Source organism: Mauremys reevesii, linkage group 7 (assembly GCF_016161935.1).
Source record: "Mauremys reevesii isolate NIE-2019 linkage group 7, ASM1616193v1, whole genome shotgun sequence".
Classification (NCBI taxonomy): domain Eukaryota; kingdom Metazoa; phylum Chordata; order Testudines; family Geoemydidae; genus Mauremys; species Mauremys reevesii.
In genome coordinates, this window is record NC_052629.1 from 123,889,249 (window position 1) to 123,914,818 (window position 25,570).

General features: G+C 46.4%; 1 long non-coding RNA gene across 1 annotated transcript in view; it reads right to left on the minus strand.

Annotated features, from left to right (window-relative positions):
• Positions 1-2,420: 2,420 nt before the first annotated feature.
• LOC120369160 overlaps positions 2,421-25,570 on the minus strand; it is a 73,891-nt gene continuing 50,741 nt past the window's right edge. The window contains exon 7 of the long non-coding RNA XR_005582976.1: positions 2,421-3,459. This is a non-coding gene — a long non-coding RNA (uncharacterized LOC120369160). The remainder of the gene's footprint in view (positions 3,460-25,570) is intronic.

Below are 25,570 nucleotides of genomic sequence, written 5' to 3' on the forward strand. Positions count from 1 at the left end.
TCTCTTTTGAAAATGAGACTTTGGGTCCTAAGTCACTTAGGTACCCTGGACATCTACAGATTAATGGTTCCAGTTTTGACCTATGTCTGTTCTCATGCAGACATGGCAGAACTAGAGTTGGTTGGGTGTTGTAAAACCCTACTTGACTGGATGTGATGAAGGTTCCATTTTAACTGATCCCTCACATGTTGGAAGAGTTGTGCCAGAGAGGTGGCCCCAGGCTGAATCCATCTCTTCTTTATATCACAAAACCCACTACGGCAACTGGATGCCCTATTAGCGGTATTAGCAAAGAGGTCATGGGGCGAGCGAGCATGGAGAATGCCCAGCGCAGCAATCCCTCCTGAAGCTTGGTATCACAGCTGTCCAGTGAATAAACAGATCTCGCCCTTTTGCCAACACTGAGTGCAAATAAAAATATTTGATGTTTTGAAAATGAAGTCAGGCTCTCCTGGGTGATATGGACACAGCCTGAGAAAGTTAGCAGCTGCTCGTGACAATTCCACGCAAAATCAATCCTGGAAGAACTTTTCTTTGCTAAGTATGACTGCGTGGTCGGAAATCGATGGCTTCCCTTGCACATGCTCAGGAGTAACACCCAGGCTCGAAACAAGATTTCTCTTGAGTAGTCACAGCTCCTCGCTCTACATCCCTGCACACACCATGCTCCCACTGATTTAGGCCACATGCTCCCTCCTGCCCAGAACAAGGAACAAGCTAATGCAAAAAGTGCAGCACCACTGAAACCCCCAAGTCCCAGCGTCCCTTCCTCCCATGCCAGGGGACCAGCGGGGTGGGGGACAGGTAGCGGGGGATGGGGATCCCAACCCTAAGGAGCTCAGGCAGCTGCGTAGAGGAATGACCCTCGTAGGGTTGCCAACTTTTTTCTTGTTAAAAAAAAATCCTCACCTCGCCCCCTGCCCCACCCCTTCCCCGAGGCCCTGTCCCCACTCACTCCATTCCCCCTCCCTCACTCATTTTCACTAGACTGGGGCAGGAGTTTGGGGTGCGGGAGTGGGTGAGGGCTCCATCTGAGGGTCTGGGCTCTGGGGTGGGGCCAGGGATGAGGGGTTTGGGGTGCGGGAAGGGGCTCTGGGATGGGGCCAAGGAGTTCACAGTGTGGCAGGGGGCTTTCCCCCACCCTCGCTCATTTTCACCAGACTGGGGCAGGGGTTTGGGCTGAGGCAGGGTGGGAGGGCTCCGGGGTGGGGTCAGAAATGAGCAGTCCATGGTGAGGGAGGAATTGGGGGTGTGGGAGGGGGCTCCAGGCTGGGGCAAGGGGTTGGGGAGTGGGGGGTGAGGGCTCCAGCTGGGGGTGTGGGCTTTGCGGTGGGGCTAGGGGCTGGGGGTTTGGAGTGTCGGAGGAGGTGCGGGCTCTAGGAGGGAGTTTGGGTGAGGGAGGGGGCTTAGGGCTGGAGCAGGGGGTGGGGCGTGGGCTCTGGACAGCGCTTACCTCAGGCGGTCCCTGGAAGTGGCCAGCATGTCCCTACAGCCGCTGGGCAGAAACACAGCCAGGTGGTTCTGCATGCTACCCCCAGCTGCAGGTGCTGCCCCTGCACCTCCCATTGGCCATGGTTTCCGGCCAATGGGAGCTGCAGAGCTGGTACTCGGGGCGGGGGCAGTGCATGGAGCCTCCCTGGCTGCCCCTGCGCCTAGGGGCCACAGAGTCGTGCCAGCCACTTCCAGGAGCCACGCGGAGCCAGGGCAGATAGGGAGCCTGTCTTAGCCCTGCTGTGCCGCCGACCAGACTTCTAACGTCCTGGGCAGGATCAAAAACCGGACACCTGGCAACCCTAGACCCTCGCCATTTGACCACGCAGATCCCTGTTCAGTCAGGACAACGCATCCGGTTCGGCAGCTGTGCATGCCTTTGGCACAGTGCACCCATTGTGCTTAGGGTTGCCTGGCTGTGCTTCCACCTAGGGGCCGCAGGGACATGCCGTCCACTTGTGGGAGCTGCCCGCACATCCCCCCTCACCCTAATCCCCTGCCCCAGACCTGAGACCCCTCCTGCACCCAAACTCCCTCCTGGAGCCTGCACCCTCTCCACACCCCAACCCTCTGCCCAAGGCGGGAGTCCCCTCCCACACCCCAAATTCCTCATCCCTGGCCCCACCCCAGAGCCCGCACCACCAGCCAGAGCCCTCACCCCCTCCTGCACCCCAACCCCCTGCCCCAGTCTGGTGAAAGTGAGCAAGGGTGGGGGAGAGTGAGCAACGGAGGGGGGGGCGAATGGAGTGAGCAGGGGCGGGGCCTCGGGGAAGGGGCAGGTCCGGGGCGGGGCAAGGGTGTTCAGTTTTCTGCCATCAGAAAGACGGTAACCCTAGTTGTGCTCTGTCGTTCATGAGAGGAGTCAGAACAGGCAGAGGCCTGGTAACGCCGGGCAAACCTTCCCTGGAGAGCAGCCTAATGTGATGGGGAGCGTGCTGTTTCCCATGGCATGGTGCATGGTGCCCCCTGCAGGAGTGGGGCCGGGGGAAACAGATGTTTGGGAGGGTGGATAAAGGAACATCCCTTTTTGTCCCTTTCCCCCTCCACACGGGTCCACCACAGATCTCAGTAAATGGCAGTCAAATCGGTTCTGCTCCAGTTCCTCTATTGCACCCATCACTGTGGAGGGACCTAGTGGGGCAGAATCTGTGCCTAGACTAACAGAACACAGTGAGAGCCAGAAAAGCTCGAGTCAGTCATCTAGCCCACTCCCCTGCCAGTGAGAGATTTGTCAAGCTCTACCTCTTCGCCCCGTGCCAGCTGGGCTCGGGTTTCATTTCCCCATTCATTTGTAGCGTGTATTCGTAGGTGCATCCTTTAGATCAGTGTGATTCCATTTCGCTGTCACTCTTATTAATCCTTCTCCATACAGCGCGTGCGCTGCGTTTTATCTGTTTGCATGACAGGCAGGTTAATACTGTTTGCTTTTAATAATTATAATTCAAAATTGGCTATTTTTAAAAAGAAAAAAATCCAAGTGATCGCAGAGCATTAGTTGTCCAATTCCAAATGGCTGATGCAGCCAAACCATTTATCTTCCATCTCAACGTTACAGAAAACTGCATGGCAGGAATGAGAACAAACCTCCATTTGTGTGTGTTAAGTTCAGCTGCTTTCTGTTCTCAGTGATCTTCCTGCTGCTCTCTGCAGCCTTCTTTTGTTGCTGCTTTTATGTTTTATTAAGGGGGGGGAGGGAAGTTAACTGATTCTGGTGCTTTTTTTTCCTAGCCGCGGTTCAGATGGGGCACTGGAGAGGATAATGCATTTGGTCTACTGGGAGTGGTTGGGGCTGAGGGCACATGCTCTCTTGCTCTCTTCAGGGCTCTGCAAATGATGGACTGAGGATTGTGAGGAATCACACATGAAACGATGCGTTTTAAGTTGAGGTTGAAATTAACTGATCAGGCTGTCATCTGGAGGGTACCATTCTGCCTTTTCTTACGCTCTCCCTGCTGTGGGAATGAATCTCTGCAAAGAGAACAAAAGTGCTACTCATTTCAACTCAAAAAGGAATTCTTTGAAACTGCAAGCTGTTAATGTACATACTAAAGATCATTTTCCCATAGCGTTTGTCAGCCAGTTTGCCAATCATTTTAGTTCACAATATCACTTTGCTTTTTCTTGTAGTGGTGACTTTCACACACTTGTAAGATTGCAAAAGAAAGGAAAGTCTCCTGCACTTTCATCAATAGCTGGGAGAAGGTAGCTGATCCCACATGAAACCTGGGTCCATGAAGGGAAGTTCATTGTCTGCATCTCAGATCAGCCAGGTGCTGAGGCTTGGAATAAGAGCACTGCAGACCACACAGATGAAAACCTGCTGCTACTGGGGAAGTGTTCACACACACTGTAAGACCAGGGACATTACATCTTTATTTTTTAGTGATTCTGTGGAAATAGGGAGAAATTTTGCCTTCTCCCCGGTGCAAATAATATCAAATACCTGCAGCAAACAGTATCCTTGTGGCAGATGTATTGAATACCTGAATAAAGGACCCCACTACATTTCAGTCATCAAGCAGCAATTTGTTTACCAGCTAAACGGAAGGTGCCGTGGCACAACGATCAAGAAGGACCAAACTGGTCATGAACTGAGTCTTCTCCAGATTGGAACCAGCCCCCACTTTCATACCACTTGCAAGGGGAAAGGTCCAACATGGCACCCGGAGGAAAAACACAAGAAAAGTCTTTTTGAAATGGTCAGAAATAGGCTGAAGTTACCTTCCCCATTGTGACAAAACCCTGATCGAATGAGTTAATTTCAGCTTTTCAGTTTGTCAGAAAGCAAGTACAGATAAACAATCAGCAATCTAGATTTCAAATCCCCCTTATAAAAGGCAACAGTACAATCACTGGCTTAGTGAATCTAAACAAGGCACTCAGCTCAGGCGAACCTGCCAACAGGTCCTGCTAGATGACTGATTAGACAGGTTGCCAGAGATGTAAATGCCAAGATATAATGTACGTTCGCCTGCATATCTTGAACAAATCCATCCCCATTTGGATGGGGACGAAGGAAAGATGTTACCCTAAGGGACACCAACATTGATCTATGGCGTCTCCTGACAGAGTGGAGGAGAGGCAGGGATGCTCGGTGGGTGTGTTTTTGTGCCCTCGAGGGGAAGGGGGTTGGAAGGCTGTTGATGGAAGGAGTAGGCCCCCATGCAGTTCCCAGGGATCCAAGGGGAGAGTACGTCACAAAGCTACAGCACCCTGTACAGACAGGGAAGAAGTCTTACGACATGAGAAAAGGGCAAACAAGGAATGAGCCAGGGAGACAGTGAGCAGTGCCAGAGAAACCAACACCTTCGGGCTAACAGAATGAGCAACAGGAAGGTGAATCTGTGCATGGAGCAATAGCATCTCCTTCTTCCACCTTGTTTCTAATGCCCGCCACCTCACACCCACTGTGACCCAGAAACCCCTGTTGGGAGTAGTGCCAGAGATCCCAGCAAAGAGACACAGCGGAGAAGCAATGACCTCAGGAGTGCTACTGCTGTAGCAGGCAAATTTAGTGACACCATTCCTAAAAATAGCCTGCCTTGGCAGGGAGTAAAAAAAATAAAACGTGTCCCAGACAGAGCAGGAGAGCACAGACGGGGGCCTGTCTTTGTGACACACACATTCTCTGAGTAGGAAAGAGAGAAGGGAGATGACATTGTCCTGTTATAGTCCTAGACCATGAGCACCCTGGGACTGGGACTGTCTGTGCAGCATTGAGCACAATGGAACCCTGATCTTGGATGGAGCCACTCACACTACTGTAACACAGACCATAATAAGTGTTTGTAAGTGACAGTAACGGCACCGTCAGCTTTGCCTGCCACATGTGAAATACCTAGAAGTTTGTAAACACTGTTCAGAACCGTCACTCGAAGGAAAGCATTCCCCAGACTCTGGGAAAGATCTTAAAAGTTCAAAAAAACCTTCAGAGTTAACGTTAGTGTTAAGAATAAAAATACTGGGTTTTTCCTCGGTTGAAATATTCCATTGCCTTGCTGACTGACCACGCACTGATCAATGGGGGTTTCCATGAAGTAAGCCCATTACTTACTCTTTACAGGCACGTATGAAAGATTCCAAACAATGCCTTTTCCCAGTTTGATAGTATAAACCGAAAAGCGCCCAGACTTTCAGAAATACAGGTCCCAATGGACTTCAATGGAAGCCAATGGCAAAATTCCCATTCACTTTACTGGAAAAGGGATTGGGCCCATGGGCATTAGAGATAAGCCATCAATATTCCCTGCCAGTGCTGGATTGTTCCTTAGAATATATTTCATCTGCTTTGTCCAGTCTAGACGACAAACGGAGCCTTCTACCACATCTCTGGGGAACTCCCCACCGCCACCAGTATATCAGACCTCCCCACTGAGAAATATTGCTGATATTCTTCCTGGATCAATCTTCTCAGTTTCAACCCATAACTCCCATTTACATTGTTTCATCATGGGCATCCCTCAGCCCTGTGGTTTACTCCCTTGAATTACACCTCAGTAGTGAGCATCTCCCTTAGTCATCATTTGCACAAGTGAGCGATGAGATTTTTCACCTTTTCTCATTCCTCAAATAGTGATCCCTCCAGCACCAGCATTCTCAGATGCTCACAATTCTCCTCTTTCAGACACGACTCCAACCCTGACCCACTGAAATCAACAGGAGTTTTGCCCTGGGTTCTATTGGAGGCAACAGAACTGGGCCTCTACTTCTCTGTCAGTGGGACTTGAGCAGCAACATTAAAAAATATCTGGGCCTGGTAGCAGAGGCACTTTAGGTAGATCAGAGGCTGTTTTTAATGGCAAGGGAGAGCTGGGCTGGGGACTAAGTGCAGGATCAGCATGGCACAAGGAGGTAGGCCCTGTCGCAGCAGCAGGGTCAGTACAGAGTGGACTGCAGGCAGCTGGGTCATGGGTCAGTCCTGCCATGGCAGCCTAGAGGAACTGCTTCTGGACAGGAGCAGAGCACTGCAGCCCTCCTCTGCTTGAGGGCCTGGGGACTGTCCCCCAAGCTGGCAAGGATTGGTGCCTGGCTAGGACAGCGCACAAGCAGGCTGAGCTACCATCACATCATGTGCATTGAGCCTTGCTCAGTCCTTGGTGTCTGAGCTGAGGAGCCTGGGGGGAAGGGTCTGAACTGCAAGGCATCTCAAATTGAATTTTAATAGCTTTTCTCCTTTAAAAAATTACTTTTCATCTCTTCACAGTTCACCTTTAAGCCCAGCACATCACGAGGGGAAAATACTCTGTGGTGTGTGAGAAACGATATCCCAGCAAAAGAGCCAATGAGCCAGGTATGTCTGAAGGGGGAATTCATCGCTGCCATTCTTGAGGCTCTTTGGTCATGAGATCACTTCCCACACAAGGCGCAGGCTGTCACAAGCTTAGTGGAGACTGTTTTCAGCTCAGCACTCATTTGGACTGGACCAATGTGTCATGTCTTAGCACACTCTCAAATTACATCAGCTGTCGGTGGTGGATTATCCATTTTCAGGCTCATATATTATGTGATCTGAAGGCTGGTATCACACACATTTGTGAGTGTGATACATATTTAGTATTTGGGACTAGTCAGAGGGCTTTAGATTAAATTTGGGCTATCGCCTTCAACCACTTGAGAGCACGCACTCAGGCATGCAAAAGATCCACAGGCCCAGGACATTTTAAGACACTGAAAATCTTTTCCTGGCCTCTTTTGCACAAAAACAGCATTATATTTGGGTATGTGTAGGCATCCCTGCTTTAAAAATACTGGGGTTCCTTTCTGAGGGGCAGAGAAAGTCACAACCCAGATTTACTGGCTCTTTAGAAGACTTTACATTCAACTGTCTCCTCTCCCATTCACTATGGCCATTAATCGCATGTGCACATGCAGTGCTATTTGCAACAGGTGCCATCATGTATCCTTGCACATCTTGTTTAATTGTCTCCGCAGCAGGCCTCTGGCCAGGGAGCATGTCACTTCTCACTACAATCTCTGCCAATCACAAGCAATTTAGCTGTTGCATGTACTTGCTGACGCCTAGCTGGGGAAGGTGCGGTAACATAGATCCTTGTCCAGCTCATTCGATTAATTGCCTCTCTGCCAAGCCTCTGGCCAGGGGAATCTGGGGAACTGCACCATTAAGTGACCCATACAATCATATTTCACATATCGCCCCAGTCCATTTATTGAATTTACCAGTCACCCATTTTCTGTCACCATCCGCTGCAATCCCTGCCACTCAAAGATCTTAGCAGTCACGCGTGCATACTTGGGCCTTCCTCCTACCTCCCTGCAATGCGGTGGGCACTGTGCTCCATGTTCTAGGGCTGCCACAGATCAGGCAGGATGCTTTTCTGCCTACACTTGGCCTCAAGTTAAAATCTTGGCTTAAAGGTCCTAGGTGGAAAGTCAGTATTAATGATTAAACCACTGAACAATCTAGCTTCTTATATCGAGGCTCAGTCTGACGTTTCTCATTCATCCCAAAGGTCTCTGCACATGCATGGCAGATTTCTGTGTGCAAGTGTAACTGCTGGTCAGTATGTGCCTGATCCGGAGGATGGAGTCGCTTGCAGCTCCCAGCTCAGGCTCCAATGTAGCAGCACATGAATGGCGGCTCATCCAGGAACCTCCAAGCTGAAAGTTAAAGACTCTACAGCTTGTGCTAAAGAACCAGGCTCCATTGATAGGACTAACAGAGTCACAGCCTCTGTGGATCAGACACAGAGGGGAAAAATGCACCACACAAAGGATGGAGGATTTGGACTCCTGAGTGAATTCCTGCTCCCCACTAAAGTGAATAGGAGTCTTGCTGTTGACTTCAGTGGAGGCAGGATTTCACCCCAGAGTCTTTATCACTCTCAGCTGATTTTAGGAAACCACAGAATAGTGAACGGTGCGTGTTTGCTTCTGATTTCTCCATAACAGTGATTAGTCACAGGCCTCACTCTCTCTGAGAAGTGAAAGTCGGTAATGCAAAAGTGCCATGAGAACAGGATTATGAATTGTGTATGATAAACAGTTCTGTCTGACCGCCTACGATTATGAGTTCATAACTTATTCCTCGACTCCAATCTCTACATTAGAGTCAGTTAAAATCTTCTGGAATATTATTTCTAGGTAATTTACAGGGAAGGAAATAATGAAGTTTCAGAAAGGAGACAATACTGAAAAACCTCCAGCTCTTAAACGGATCGTGTAGCAGGTGTTCCAATACTGTAGCTCATTCCTCTATGTGCTTTTCATCTCTGACATTATTAAACACACTGCTTCTCATCGTTCAGCAAAGCTGCACACGCCACTCCTTGAGTTAAATTAGGTAAACTGTGCAATCTGAACAATTACCAGCCAATCTCAAACACCTGTGCAAACGTTCGGAACAATGACCAATGCAGACACCACTCACATCATGCCCCCAGAGTAGATGTATATACCACTGAAATTACTGCTTTTAATTCTGGATTTAGAACCCACTGGAGTCAGTGTAACTATAGTAGTATAGCTCTGTGCATTGGGAATATTGGGATTTCTCTAGGTACAAGCCAGAGAGCTTTATGGAGCTCTATTTATTGATTTACCCAAGGTTTTTGATATAGCTGATCTCCATATTTTTATCGCAGCAATTGCAGCGATATAATTGGTCACTGGATGTTGTCGGCAAACTGACCCTGGGCTGTTTGGGGGGCTAGAGAGGCCCTCAGTGTATCTTAGATCACCCTGGGGCCTAGTTACAATAAGGCTGGGGACTTGACAGCACAGGGGCTCTGCTCCACCATGCCCCTCCACCCCCCTGCAAATCTGCTACGCCAAGACTTGAAAGGGAGCCCTTGGAAGACAGTCTTATGGGGGTCTGGAGGACCCTTCTCTGGCTGGTTATGGGGCTTTTAGGGTCCCATGATGCTGCTCTGACCCTTTACCCATTGGGGGCCTGGATCTTTGCCAAGTTTCAACAGGCATTTTTGCTGTAGCTTTCATTGTGGTGGAGGGGGGGTTAAAAAGGTGGCCAGAGCGTTGTTTAAGTGGGAAAAGTTCACTTGTTTTCTTCTCTCCCATAACTTACAGGACTGAAGTGATTTTGCAAAGTAAACAAAAGCCCATAGAACCCAATAGAAATTTTCAACATAAAAGGGGGATATTTTGGAAAGTCACCGACATGTCAGAACAAAGGTTTGCAACTTTCAGAATGCTGGCAGATGGAACAATACTGTTTGCTTAGGAAAGGTGGCCTGTTTCAAATGTTTGCGCAGTTGCAGTTTGTCCTTCTGAAATAGGATTTCTTTCTATTTTAATTCACTTAAAATGTATCTATGGGTTACACACAAAATGGTGCAGCAGACCTCCCTAAATACTCCCTGATTAAAACACCGGGCTGTGTTCCCTGAGTTTTTGCATATAAGACAGCTGCAGGTCCCATTCCAAATTATATGTACTTACTGAAACCAGATCTAAAGTGGATAGAACTTGAGATCACAAGTTAATATTAATTTTAATGTTCCAAAGATTAGTCAGAATTTTTTAAGCAAATCATTCGTTTACTTGGATCCTTGCTTCACATTAGAGAGGCTAGTCGTTCAGAGATTTTAAATACATTTTGGATTCTTTTCCTACTGAGGATTACACTTGCTGATTAAGGGGCTTTATGTTAATTTCAGTAAAGTTTTGCCTCCCGAACATCTTCTCATTTGCCGTTTTTAAATGCAATGGGATTATTTTGTGTAGTCTCTGTAGCTTGGAGCTGGAGGTTGGGTATCAAGATGCCAATCTGCAGGCAAGCTGTGTTTTTAATTTATGTCCTGACGGTTCGATTAATGGCCCCTTTAACCCTGTCTATTGGAAGATTCCCTTTCCTGCCCCACCAGTCTAGCTAAATATGTTGTGTGACAAAATAAGATTGAAAGGATGACTTGCCAATAGACCCCTATGGCTAACAGAAGTTACCCTCATTACAGCTAAGAGAAAAAGCAAACAATGTTAATTAAAGGAGAGTAATATAATTAATGCCAGTCAGCATGGGTTATGGAAAACAGATTCTGTCAAACTAACTTGATATCTTTTTTCTCCATTGAGGTTACAGATTTGGTTGATAAAGTTAATAGCGCTGATGTAATATACACAGACTTCTGTACAGTATTTGACTTAATACTGCATAACATTTTGATTTAAAAAACACTAAAAAGAAACTTAATATGGCACACGTTAAAGGGATTAAAAGCTACCCAACATAGGTCTCAAAATGTAGTTGGAAACAGAATCATCATCAAACCGCTGTGTTTCTAGTGGGGTCCTGCAGGAATCTATTCTTGACCCTACACTATTTAACATTTTTTATCAGTGTCCTGGGAGAAAACAAAAATCACTGACAAAGTTTGCACAACACAAAAATAGAGGGAGCAGTAAATAATGAAGAGGTCTGGTCATGGGATAAGAGGGAAGGTTCTCTCAGGGACTGGTAACTGGTTAAAGATAGGAAACACAGGATAGGAATAAATGGTCAGTTGTCAGAATGGAGAGAGGTCAATAGTGGTGTCCCCCTAGGAGTCTGAATCTTAACTGGTGCCTAGGCAATCGCTTGTAAAGTCTTTAGCATTAGAAAGCCTGTTTCACTTTTATTTGTAATAATTTCAGTCTTTATCCCTTATACATGATCTCACTTAAAACCTCTTTGTAATTAAACAAACTTGTTTTACTTTCCCTTTGCTCCTCCTTCACAGTCCAGTAAACGTCTGAAGTGGATTCTTCTGAAGATTAGCCCCCAAAATACAGTTCATACAAGCTTTGAGGAAAGAGATACGGAGTCTGATGGAGAAGGAAATTCCAAGCTGGTTTCTTCTCCTGCTGGTGTTTGCTATAATGCAAATTGATAAGAACATAAGAACCACTGTACTGGGTCAGACCAATGGTCCATGTAGCCCAGTATCTGGTCTTCTGACAGTGGCCAGTGCCAGGTGCCCTAGAGGGAATGACCAGAACAGGGAATCATCAAGTGATCCATCCCGTCGCCCATTCCCAGCTTCTAGCAAACAGAGGACACTTCAGAGCATGGTTTTGCATCCCTTTCTATCCTGGCTAATAGGTTCATGGGAGATAAGGTCCATCAATGGCTATCTAGTTGTTGTTGTTGTTTTTAAAACCTTGTTATAGTCTTGGCCTTCACAACATCCTCTGGCAAGAGTTCCACAGGCTGACTGTGTGTTGTGTGAAGAAACACTTCCTTTGGTTCATTTTATACCTGCTGCCTATTAATTTCATTTGGTGACCCCTAGTTCTTGTGCTAGGAGTAAATACCACTTCCTTATTTCCTTTCTCCACATCAGTCATGATTTTATAGACCTCTATCTCTTTTCCAAGCTGAAAAGTCCCAATCTTATTAATCTCTCCTCATATGGAAGCTGTTTCATACCCCTAATTGATCTGCTCCTGCCCACTCCTTTGCAAATGAATGGCCACTTGCCATGATTGCCAATGGACTCTGGTGACTCTTGGCTGGAAACGTTGGCTTGTCATTTGTCTGGGAGAAACCCATTTTCCCCCTCCCCATGCAAGTCTGGGGAACACGTTTTACTCCCACATTTCCTTCATATTTGCATGGTCCCTTGGGCATTTACCATACATACACCACACAGGAATATGAATGATCAGCGTGGTGTTCATTTTCCAAAGATACTTTACATGACACAAATCTGATACAGTTCATGACATTAATGAATAGGGGTGCACAGAACTGGTCAGGCCAGGTGGAACAGATATCAGGGAGCCCCTTGCCCTCTGGCATTGGGATGCTCTTAGGTTATGCGGTCTCTGATGCAAAACATGTGTTGCTCCACACATTTGTTCTGCTTTGGGAAGCAATAGCTCACCAGGGCTCCTAGGACTGCTGTGAGGCTGAAGGCGGTGGACTTTGGGGTTAGGTTATGTCTGAAATCCAGGGCTCTTGGGCTGCTTTACAGGGAGATCCACGGGCCCTAGTGCCAGCTGCTACCCTGCAGAAAACTCAGCTCTGACACCGGCACCGTGTTTCATTCACTAGCGTGAAGCTGAGTGCACTTTAAGTTGAACAAGTGAAATTTTATTAAATCCTACGCTGCTCCGTCCATGTGGCTGAGCTGCTCCCAGCCCAGCTCCCCACATTCCCTGGTGTACCATCAATAACAGTCCCCCCAGGAACACTGGAGTGGCTATCTGCCCACTGGCATCAAAACTCACAAGCAGATTTGGGAAAAAAAATGAAACAAAGAGATCTTGCATCAGTCAAGCTGCCAAAGGAACATTTCCTTCTTTCCATCAAACCTAGAGATTTCCCCTCAAAGAGAAACTGACCTGATTCAGGACGAGGCAGGCAACACACAAAGATAGCCCCGTGGTAAGTTGAAAGTCACTCTCACAACTCCAGAGCTAGAAGTGGGAGCTCAAGAATGCTGAGAAGGGGAGATTCTCAGCTTCTTATTGAAATACACAGCACCTGCCTCTAACCCTGTAAGTTCTGAGATCTCAGACATATGTGCGGAAAAAACTATTGGGCGTCATTTTGAAGGTTATTTTGAAGGTTTTACAGCTCCCAAGGAGCCCTGTGCACTTGGATTCATGTCAGTATTACTGAGGCAGCTTGTTACATCAAATTTCAATAGCTCTTTCTTCAAACCGGGGCAGTTTGCTCCAGCTATTACAGACGGGCATTGCTGAGCAATAAAAAAAGGATGCAGGTTTTCCCTTGTAGTGTCCAGGGAGTTTTCTGTGCTGTGAACAAGCACTCCCTCTGTCCCCATCCTGCACAGAGTTTGCAGACCCCTGAACCATGGTCCAAACTCACCCTTCTTCCTGGTGTTGCCTTTATTGGTAACTTAACAAGTCTCAGCCTGAGTTTAGCTGCTCAGAGGGTGGTCAACAGCAGTGGTGCAAGTAGAAATCAGTTCTGGCCGGTACTGCACTCATGGGAGGGACACAAGGGGGGGCATGTGACCCTCCATGTGACTCTTCCCCTTCCCGCCCCCAGCCCAGGGCCCCCATGCTGTCCCCATCCCCTCTGACACCCCCCTTACCTGTTTAAAATTTTACAAGTGCATCTGTTAAGCAGATGCACTTGTAAAATGATGCTTACAGGTGTCATTGAGGACCCAGCAGCACCTCAAATTGAAAACTTCTTAAATGAAAGAAGGATAGGACGGATAATCACCCCACTTTCCCTTAACACACTGTCAGTGCCTCCCTTACATCCAAACTAAGCTTCTGCCAGCTTGCCTTTATCTAAGTGTTGCTCTCAGCCAGGCAAGAAGCAAGCAAAAATGCTGTCCCATCTGGGTTTGATGGAAGAGAGGCATAGAACTGTGTGTGCCATGTACCTCTTGATAAAACTACAGCCTAAATTGTTTTGTTATTTTCCTCAGCATGACATACAGGAGGGGCAATCAAAATCAGCCTGGCAGAACGTGCATGAGAACTATCTCTGGACAGATGAGCAGCTGATCAAAATCACATTCTCTGATCTCTTGGGGTCAAATCCTGTTCCCATTGAGATCAAAAGGAGTTTTGCTATTGAGTTCAATGGGAACAGGCTTTGACATTTGGAGAGGAAAGAAGAAAACCACTGAAGCAAGGACTGTGTTGCTTATACCACATGTATCAAAGGCTGCTGGCTCATGTGAGAAAGTCAGCAGACATCTGATCTTTGTCCATTGCAAGGGAGAAATCAGCAATCAATGAAGCTAGAACAATCTCTGTACCAGATCCAAATCATAAATCCATCTGCAAAGGATCAAGGAAGGCTCCAGATTACCTTAAAGTCCTCAGTCCCTTGGTTAGAATGCTCCATTAGTATATGTTCATAGTCCAAATGCTGGAGCAGGAAAGAGGCAAAATGGAGATGTTTCCAGGTCAGGACCTTTTAGCTTCAGCCAAGTAAAGGGAAATCTGTTCTCACTGTGAAAGATGGTGTTTGGAGTCACATGGGCAAGTTACATGTCCATCACCCCTACCCATATTCTAGTTAGAACGTTCACAAAAAGTCCATTAAGGGTAGACAGGCGTTTTCCAGGGTTCATTGAGAGCTAAGTGCTCCTTAATGGGCCACTCAACTTGACTCATCCCTTCAGGTGCTGGCTAAATACCTTGTGGGCATTAGCTATGTTTTCTACATGTTAAACTCATAACTTTAGATACCAAGATGAATATACAAGCATAGAAATAGCATAATCATAAGTACCAGCTATTTCCCGTACATGACTATTCCCAAAAGAGATTCTGAAATTAAAAAATAATCTCAGAGAGGCAGAGGTTCACAGATTTGCAAACCTAAAAACCTGTGTTATGCTTTACACCACCCGAGCACATAACTTTTTAATGTTCGTAAACCGAGTAACTGCAAAGGAACACTGAATACCCATGAACCTGAATGTGTGCCAGCCAGCATGCTCTCACTGACTAAAGTGGTCCATAGTCATGCCAATCAATCCCATTGTCTTCAGTGGGACTGATCAAATGATTAAGGATTTACAGAATTAGGTTCCAAGTTTGTAAATTGTTCTGGATGAAACTGACAATGCCTGAGCTGTCAGATCAGAAGGAGCTTCATTCGCATATAAGGTGGGCAGATGTGTGATAAGTCTTAGATCCGTTGCTAAGATGAAGAACATATTTTCAGCAAAGTTCTTGGCAGATTCCTGAGGCAGCCGGTTTAAGGCCGTCAGTGTCTGGCATTATAATCTTCACTTATAGTTCTCTCACCCACAAAGCTGGAAAATGAGGCATTTCTTTTCTTTGTTTTGCTGTTCCAGTTCCAGGTAACAAAAAATGCATATTAGACTAGCTGCAAAGAAGAATTCTGTGTACACTGGGGACAACACCTGATTCCCATCAGGCTGAAGAACTGGGCTGACATCAGAATCCAAACATCCTCTGGACAGTGCAAGCAGAGGCATTCCCCTAATGATTTGGACTTGATGTGATGCAGTATGGATGTCATGGATAATTCAGACCAATGGGGAGAAAGAATAAAAAACACTGTTTAAACACCTTCCATCCCCCCACCCCTCCCCTCTGGAGGGCTCCTGACCAATTTAACAGCAAAATACATATGCTAACAAACTTAAACAAAGCCTAACCCCAAATTTAAGTTTGTTAGCCTATGTATTGTGGTGTTAAAGCCATATAAAGAGTGAATGCCCTCCCTAGCCATGTTCTACTCCTTTAAGGAGATTTAACAAATATTTTACCATATTAGCACTACTATCAAACATGCAGAAGCCTATAACTGCAATAGAAATTGAGCAGGTGGAGATGCTAGGGATCGTTCTCCAAAATTAGGTTATAAAATCCTCTGTTTGCACCTAGGATTACGGAGTCTCTGTCAGACCAAAGCTTACAGCAGCCTTGCCATGGAAGGGAGTTCAGATATCTGATAAAACTGCAGAGGTATTTCTGCAGTCACTTTCCACCTCAGTTTGCATCATACTCTGACTTAAGGAAAACATGCTCTGTTCTGTGCCACTGCTGCCATCCAGAGCCAGTCTGAATCGTTGTTGTTTCAGAAAATTAACTCCAGGAGCATGGATTTCAGCTAGAGCTTATTGCTGCAGTGTTGTAGCAACTAACACCCAGCATTTGCAAAAAAAAAAATAATAATAATTTAAATCAATGCAAACTGAGCAATAGAGAACATACTTTGAGAAAATGGCCCTGCAAGTTTGAATACTTTGAATGTTATGCTCAAGGATGGGAAATGTGGGTCTCTTGATAGAACAAAGTCATTGGTTTTCCTTTGCTGTCACCTTTTGTGAAGTGCATGTCCAGCTTCATTTACATTCCTGTCAACATCCCTGTCCCCTCGCTTAGAAACAAGGAGGCAGACCACAGAGCTCGGGCAGGAAATGGAAAAACAGTGATGCATCTTTTTATGTTTAGGATTCTTTCAATGAGAATGGGCTCATACCATGGGGTGACAAGCAGGCTAAATAATTTCTGCAGTTACTTTAAGACTTCTTTTCTACCTAAACCCAAGCTCTTCTAGACACTTAAGCCCACCGTTTTCAAACATGGGTGCTAAAACCTAAATCCAGGTTTGGGCTCCCAGCTAACTGAAATTATTTTCTTCAAGTACCCACAGCTCTTATCAACTTCCATTGAAGTCACATGGGCATCGCACTCCTGGGATTTAAAAAAGAGCCACTTTTATTTAGGGACGTAAATTAGGATGTGCACACTTGAAAGTTTTGCCAATTCTGCCCACAGCTTCCTGGGCACAAGTCCCACCAACTTCATTATATTCCAAGGCCGACTGATTGCAAGGCTTGTCAGTGGCAGTGTTCATTCACAGCAAAGCTACATTCCCTGAACTGACTGACTGTCTCAGAGGCAAAGTTCTGCAGGACGAGACTTCAGAGCGGAGCTGGACGGGGCAACCTTGCAAGACCCAGTTCAATACCCATTGAAGTCAGTGAATATCCTCCACTATTTGAGCAAGCCTTGGATCGGGCCCTCAGTGCCATCCTGCCAGTGAGGACTGCATATGATGGGCGTATGCAGGTGTTGGACTCTTGTCGAGGAGGGCACCAAGGAGTGTATACCGGGGGAGAGAGGGTGCAAAACGATGTGCGCTCTGGTGGAGCTTGGCCTGAGGCCCCAAAGTCAATCTAGTCTTGGATGTGTACAGTGTCTAAGCCAACAGGAGCTGCTGGAAGCGGCGCGGGCCAGGGGACATACTGGCCGCCACTTCCAGCGGCTCCCATTGGCTTGAAGTGGCGAACCGCAGCCACGATCGGCTGAACCTGCAGATGCAGCAGGTAAACAAACTGGCCCAGCCCACCAGGGGCTTTCCCTGCACAAGCGGCGGGACAAGTTTGGGAACCCCTGCAGTAGATCATAGCCTTTGCAAAGATGTGTTACATGGCATATCTAGCATAAAACATATCACAGCTATGTCATATTGACACTCATAAGCATATTTCCATACAGCATTATGGAGTGCAATGTCACCAATGTGCACACAGTGTGTGCACTAAGACATGGCATAGCTGAGTGTTGCAACAGAGGATATTGGTATTGAAGGAGAAAAACACCCTTCAAGTACAGCTGTGTTATAGCAGACATCACCAGGTGGTGCTGGTATGCAGAGTTTCACAGTTTCATTTTCTTGGCATGCAACCACTGGTCAGTTTTGAAGAAACACTATGTTAGTTTTGCAATTAAGTTTCTTTTTGAAGGAGCTGTTGAAAACAGCAGAAGAGTTTGTTCTCTGCTTTAATCTCTGTAACTAGTCAATTCTTGGGGCAGAGTAACACTGAGAAGCTAGTGTTTGGGCTGAAAGCCCTGTAAGAGGGAATTGGTGTGTGCTGTTTGTGAGTGTCTCTGTTCCAGGACTGGTGGGCACATGTAAACAGAACAAGTTGCACTAAGAATATACGCAGACTCTGCATCGCTTATCTCCTCCAACAGGAAGCCAACCTACAAAGCCCTGAAATAGGCTATCGCTCAGCAGAGGGGCCACACCTGCACTCGTTCAATGGTAATTAAATGTGAAGGCTCCAATTCTGCCCCCATATGTTGAGTAGCACCTTATTCCTCAAGTAATTCCACTGAAGTCAATGGACCTTTCAACTGGAATCAGAACCCTGCCCTCACTGCACAGCCAGGCTAGGAAAGAACATATACACTACCGGATGTATACAGGCAGCTCAGTCAGAGAGGAGGAGACCCAGGTGCTTCATGGGAGATGTAGTCTGCACAAGGAGCCCATCCATAGGAAAGAATGGGCCTGCCTCATGGGCGTTACAGTTCAATGTGGCACCATACAGAGCTGCAATTTAATGTTGAATTGACTCAAAACTAAACATTTTGGTTCAGTTCAAAAATCTGAAATATTTTGATTTGGGTCCCATAAGCCAAAACCAAAAAATATTGTCGAGATTTTCCCATTAAAAATTTCTGCAAAACAAAGTTCACAGGAAATTTTCAATTTGAAATCATATTTCAATCTGAAATCATATTTTCCATCAAAAAAAACAATCTTTTCCATGGAAAAGTCCCAGCCCAGCTCTAGCAGAAAACCCAGGCAACAGGTCTCTGAAAGTGCAATGCCACTGCCCCAGGGTGTTTGGCTCCAGTACCAGCTTGGCCGATTCAGAGGGCAGGACGGCACCCGGGGCTATCGAGGATAAGGGAGAATCAGAGCTAGGGGGGAGAGCCCCAGTGAGAGACTCCTGGTGTGTTAGAGGTGCCTGAGTGGGAGTCAGGGACAGGCCCCAGAAAGAAGCAGAAGATGTTTCTTGGGGGAAGGCTGATGGAAAGGAGAGCAGCAAGCGGGGTTTGCTGACTTCCCTAAGCCAGAGAGCAGGGCCAGAGGGCTGAAGCAGGGAGCAGCAGAGAAGCTTCCCCACTGATGTCTCCATGTCAGACAGCTAGACCCAGTGAGAGGGCTGTGGGGAGCGAACGATACTCCCAGGGTAAAGATCTCCCAGCAGAGCAGCCCTCAGGGTTCCAGCGAGGAAGAGCAGGGTTGCACTCCAGTTAGTGGGGCTAGAGCAACTGGCCTGGCAGAAGGACAGAATAGGATTGACTGTGGCAGAAGACACGGGAGGCTGGCAAGGCAGAGAGGCTAATGGTTGTGCCAGCTGGGAAGAATGGGGTTTTAAGGACTATATACACTGGATGTGGGAAATGAACTACATTCGGAATTCTTGCTGAGGACTATTTGAACTAGGTTTTTGTAATAAGCCACAGGATAAGCTTGGATGGAGTTACTGGGAACTCTTTATGGTAAAACTGAGGCAGGCGTTCAAGCTCTGCCATGTTAAATGTTCAATTCCACACTACTCTACTGAATCTCAAGACCCATGACAATATTCTTGTTAGAAGGACTAAATTGGTCCAAGTTAGTTCATATACAGGACATAGGCGAGGAAGAGACCTCTTGGCCACAGAGTCCAGTCCCCAGCTGTCACAGTCAACCCCATCATACAATCCCCTTCATATATTTAATCAAGCAAATGCAACTTCTAGATTTCTTCCAGCTAAATCCTCATTGGTGATTAAACATCTTGTTCATACTGGGTGAATTGCACTAGGCTCTTAGCTACGTGATACAAACATGAGCCTCCTTTATTCTCAGGGGCTTATGTTACTCTATATTTGTATTACAAAGCACACAAGCCCCAGTCGAGATTGGGGTCCCATCATGCTAGGTACAGTAACTCCTCACTTAACGTTGTAGTTATGTTCCTGAATGTGACTTTAAGTGAAACGATGTGAAGCGAATCCAATTTCCCCATAAGAATTAATGTAAATGAGGGGGTTAGGTTCCAGGGAAATTTTTTTCCACCAGACACACACAAGTTTTAAACAAACAATTTAATACTGGTACACAGTGATGATGATTGTGAAGCTTGGTTGAGGTGGAGGAGTCAGAGGGTGGGATATTTCCCTTACTGCTAAATGATGAACTAGCAATTGGCTGAGCCCTCAAGGGTTAACTCTCTCTCCACACAAGGCAGCAGGAATGGAGGGAGATATGTGCATTTCCCTACAGTGCCTTGTTAATTAGTGAGACGCAGCTGTTCCAAGTTCTGGTCTGTCCCCCCTGCTCTATGGAAGATGGGGTAAGCAGTCCAGAAGTTCAGCTGTTTAGGTTCTACAGTGACCACCAACCTCTCACTGGATGAAGAACTAAATGTTCATATTGGAAAGGCTGCTACCACCTTTAGCAGACTAACTAAAAGAGCATGGAACTACTCAAAGCTGACCATCAAGACCAAAATGCTAGTGTACCAAACCTCAGCACTCATGTATTGTGGGGAAACATGGACAACTTAAGCTCAACAGGAGAAAAGGTTAAACAGTTTCCACCTACATTGTTTACGCCACATACTCAACACCAAATGGCAGGATAAAGTCACCAACGCAGAGGTTCTTCAGAGGGCAAATTCACCAAGCCTGACAGCCCAGCTCAAGCAAAGACTACTGCGCTAGCTGGGCCACCTGAGTAGGCTGGAAGATGGACGTATACTCAAGGACATGCTATACGGGGAGCTATCCAAGAGAACAGTACATCCCAAGCTTTGCTATAAAGACACATGCAAGTGAGATATGAAGAAATGTATCCTGACCAATGGGAAATCTTGACAAACAATCATAACAAGCGGCACTATCATCTCCACCAGGGCATCAAAGTCAATTACAGGAGCTGGCTCCTACAGCTTGAAGAGAAAAGAGCCCGTAGGAAGTGAGCAGCTCCCAACCAAGATACAGACATTTGTAATAACTGCCAAAGATCATGCAAACCTCAAATTGGACTATTCAGTCCCACGAGACATTGCAAACCATCTACATCATAGGCTGCAATTCCCACCACCTCTCACAGATGAAAAGATGCCAACATTATTGTACCACAGAGACACACAGGAGATTGAATCCTGACTTGTAAGACAAAGGCAATTCAGAGCTGGAGCACTCACGGAAAAAAAATCAGCAGCTTCCCATGGCCCTGCCCCTGCTCCAGCTCACCTCTGTCTCCTCTGCGAGCGCACCACCATGTCCTGCTTCTCCCCCCTCCCTCCCAGTGCTTGCCCCATGAAACAGCTGATTTGCAGGGCTGAGACTTTGGGGATGGGGTTGGAATGGGGGCGTGGCCAAGAGAGGGGATGGGCTGGAGTCGGGGCGGGGCCAGGAGTGGGGAAAGGGGCAGGGGGGACAGGCACCCACCAGCGCCGGAGATAGTTGGTGCCTATGATCGGTGCTGTGCAAGTTGAGTAGAATGTGGGCTTCCAGGACGCTGACAGCGTGGAGTGTTTTGCTGTGGAGACAGCACACTTAACACCATCTCTGTGAGGGTCCAGAGAGAGGGACTGCTCCCTGCAATAGGACGAGTTTGGGGCAAATACAGGGCTGGAAGAGTTTTAAGGCCAGCATGCAAGGTGTAACAAGATTGGGCAAAACAGGGAGAGGCTTGTGAGCTCCTAGCAGACTGCGGGGATCAGAGCTCTGAACTAAAGTCATACAGCCACAAGGCACCCAGGGTTACAAGATAGACGGTGGCTGAATCCCTCACTGGCCGGGGTGAACCCCAAAACATCACAATAAGCTGCAGCGGTAAATTGTCCAATATGGACTAGCCATTTTAATAATTTGCATGTGACTTCTGACATGGTAGATAGCAGCTCTTCCCAGAGAGGAGGGGAGCGGCTGGGCAAACTGCCCCTTTAAGGATAGCCATTTGGGCCTGGCAAGGCGGGGGGGGAAGACAGTCAGACCCAGCTGGAGAGGGGTCAGGTGACTGCCTAAGCACCTCATTCCTCTGAGGGCGGAAAGAGCTCTGCTGGCAGGAGCTACAGGGAGTGGGTTGGCTTGTAGGGCCAGCCTTGGAGCAGAGGGACTCCCAGGCAGATGACCTGAAGGGGGAAAATCAGGACAAGAGCTGCTAGGTGCAGAGAGGCTGTGGCATGGAAGCCCCAGGGGCAGGTGAGGTTAGCTGTTGGGTTTACATCAGACTGTTTTATTTCTGGGGGGTTGGGGGGCTGAAGATTGGCAGTGCAGCCATTAAAGTGTGCCCTGAAGAAAGGGCCTGAACAGTCCGTGGGTGTGGTATTAATCCTTCCTCAGCTGGGCAGACAGACCAGCTGCCTATAGCATGTAATAATTAGGAAATAATTCAAGTCCTGGATACCAGACAGATGAATTGTCGAGTGCTGTGAATTAGCACTCTCCTTTAAACTAATGTCCATTCTACAGTCTCTGGCACTAACAACATCGGTCACCCTCAAGCACAATGTCATATACAGTAGCTGTCCAGTAATTCTGAAGCAAGTGCCTCACTCTCAAGTTTCCAGTGACTGATGTGGGACACAGCTGATTATTTTCCTGTGTTTTTTTACCCTTACAGAAAGGAATCAATATATGCAATCAGAGGAGTATGTGAACAAAGGAATAGGCAGGCACCCTTTTGTACAGCATTCAAAGCCCAACATCAGGCTGGCTTGTAATATTTTAGAGTAGCAGGGCATGCTGGGCTGTACTCCATACGAAACAATAGCATCTGCTCCCCCCACAGCCTTAAAAATTCAAATTCAAATGAAAGCATAATCCTGACTGTGTCAACCTCTATCAAACGCAAATGTTCAGTACAGCATTAAATAGTTTGAAATAAGGACTCTTGGAGGACTGTGCATACTGCATGAAAGCATTCATTAAGGGCAAGTTACGGTTACTTTTGCTGTCAAGTCAACAATGCTCAATCAGTGGTTGCTGAAATTTTGAGCTGGCCTGTTTAAGTCTTACAAATCGCCTTTCAGCACAAATAAATTCTGTTTCCTGCTAATGAGGACAAATTATATGTCACCATGGGATTAATTTCTTTTACATTTGCACCAAAAAAAAATAAAGGGGAGGGAGAAACTTCCCACAAATATGACTTTGTGAAAAACGTGTCACGTTTTCTGCTGGCAGCCGTGTTTCTGTTCTCATGATTTTGGTTCTGCTTAAAGTTTTATATAGATGGAGTTAAGATTTCCACTAAGGAATATTTGGATTCAAACACCTCTCACCTCAGCTGAGTGAGTCAGCAGCTAACCCCAGATCTGGATGCATGTTCTGCTAGTGCTCCTACCTTCACATTGGTCTCAACTGATATGCAGGACAGAGCACCCATGAACTTGGGGGTGTACAAAATCTACATCAAATTCTAGGGTTTAGATCATCACTAGTTAGGACAGCCACCTACTGTACCCAGAGCATGTTTCAGAGACCATAAATGTGAGCTAGCTCTGTTGCTACAGTATTAGATTTTAGGGAATATACTGCTTAACGTTAAGACAACTCCTCTTCTCTAGCCTTGGCAAATGCAAACGTAGTCATTCAAAGCACTACTATGAAGAGCGTTCTCCTGACCCGTCGCTTTCACTGTGTCACCTGTCTCTTTGCACCCCTCCTCCATTATATCAAACAACTTGTCTTCACTTCCAAGGCCTTTCATGGCCTAGGCCCACCCTGCCGTTGTTGCCAGCTTGCCCACCTATTACATTTCCAATGATGTCTCTGGTTTTATACCCAGAGTGTAAGTTCTTCGTGGCTGGAACCATCTTTTTGTTCTGTGTTTGTACAGCTCCTAGCACAATGGAGTCCTGGTTCATGAGCAGGGCTCCTAGGAATCACTGCAATATAATAATCAATCCAAATAAGAAGGTGTTATACACAACATCATCTCCTTATTTTGTTGCACAGGGGGGTTGCCCAGGTTAATGACATCACTGCTAGTGGGAGGTGGGAAAGCATGTGAAAAAAATCTTCACTAGAACAAGAGACCTCTAATCTGGCCATGTATTAATGAATAAAACCAGTATGGCAAAGTAGAAATGAGAGCTCCCTGGGCTAAGCAAAGGATTAAATGTTCATATAAGGACTGGAGTGTTGCAATTTTTGCCATTTCTAACAACATTTTATATTAGTGCTTTGACGCCAGCTGCATCATCATTGCATTGTGTGTGCTGTGCTGCATTTGTTGCTCTAGAGAGACATGATTCAAAAGACTGAAAGCTGGGTTTCCATGGAGTCCTTAAAGATTTTAACAATGTATTAAAACATATACGAAAGCCTTTGTTTAATAGCTGCTCCAAGAAAACCCAAGTGTCCACCTCACCATTAGTCACTGGAACTGTCTGCAGAAGTGCTACTCCCTCACAGGAGGGGGACATGACAAGAAACACGGGGGGCATTCTGCAAGAAGAAGATTTGCTTAGGCTTTGACAAAGCAAACAGATTTCCACACTCAAAAGCCATGATGGTTCAGCTAGATCCAGTTCCAACAAGACACTGACAGAGCCCTGTACCCGCACAGAACCCTCGGGGGTCAGGAAACGCTCGCAGAAGGGTCTCTGTGGGATGCACTCCGCATTGTGGTCACCATGTGAGAGACCAGGAGGCTGTTTGTTTCTCCTTTTATGGGCAACTGACTTATGTAGTTTGATATGATCTGGGGTAATTCCTGAAATGTGCAGCTTTGACTCACAGACAACAGCATAGGGAACGAAGAATGCTTTGAAAGACCGGTACTTGCACAGAGGTTTGCTGTTCAATGTTATTTATTGAGCCCTCTCTGAGGAGAGTAAATATTCAGGAAGCCAATTATATTTTGGATAAGGATAGTAATTATAAAGAAGGACCTAGATGTGTTGATGTGGAAGCCAGTTAGGTGTTTGATTCTGCCATGGGAAGCCAAGTGACTACTGCCTTAAGTTTCCCCACCCCCAATACAAGTTCCTAATATTACAGCAAAAGGCTGGAGGTTTTGTGTCTACGAAACGGGTGAGAACTCTGAGAACTTCTCCTGGGAAATGTGTTTTGGAGGGAGTTGGTGATCATTTTGTTCCTGGTGTGTCCAACTGACACAATTAAGGAATGCGATTTTACAGAATTATTTAAATGGGGTCGTAAGTTATCTGATCAGTTTACATCATGGGAGAGTAAGTGGGATGTTTCTGAATGAAAAAGGAGACTTCTCCTCAGGCTAGGGATTATGGGTAGTTCTTTCCTATAAAGTGGACTGAACTAGAGAGCTATGGGGTCCCAGTCTGGGAAGGCTCTGCTTGGGAAAGCTTGAATAGGATTGGAGAGAACATAGCAGCAGAAGAGGACTGACTCTGAACCATAAGCTTTCGTGCATATGCTAGTGTATTTGATGGGGAGTTACTTAAACTGGCCTGTGGTAGATTTTGGTATTTTGTTTAATTTCCCTTTTTAATCTTTTCAAAGGAAAAGCAGCTTTTATATCCATATTCCCTGATTCCTCCTGGAGATAACCTACTGCTTCACAACACGTCCCTGATTCCTCAAGGAGATGTCCTAGCAGCACACAACAGGGGTCTCCACCTTTCTTCAAAGCCAAATAACTCCTAGCATTTCAGTAGGCAAATGAAATAATCCACTCAGTTTTAGCTATAATAGTTTTGAATAAATTTATGGGGAAGAAGAGGTGGGAAAGAGATGTACAGCATGACTGATTATATTAGCATAGAACAGGCAGATAAAATGTTATCCAGAAAAAGCCGTTTAATAGCAACTCGGTAAATTAGACTTTGTGAAAACAGGGAGCAATCACTTTAAAAAATGTAAATAAATATTTCTA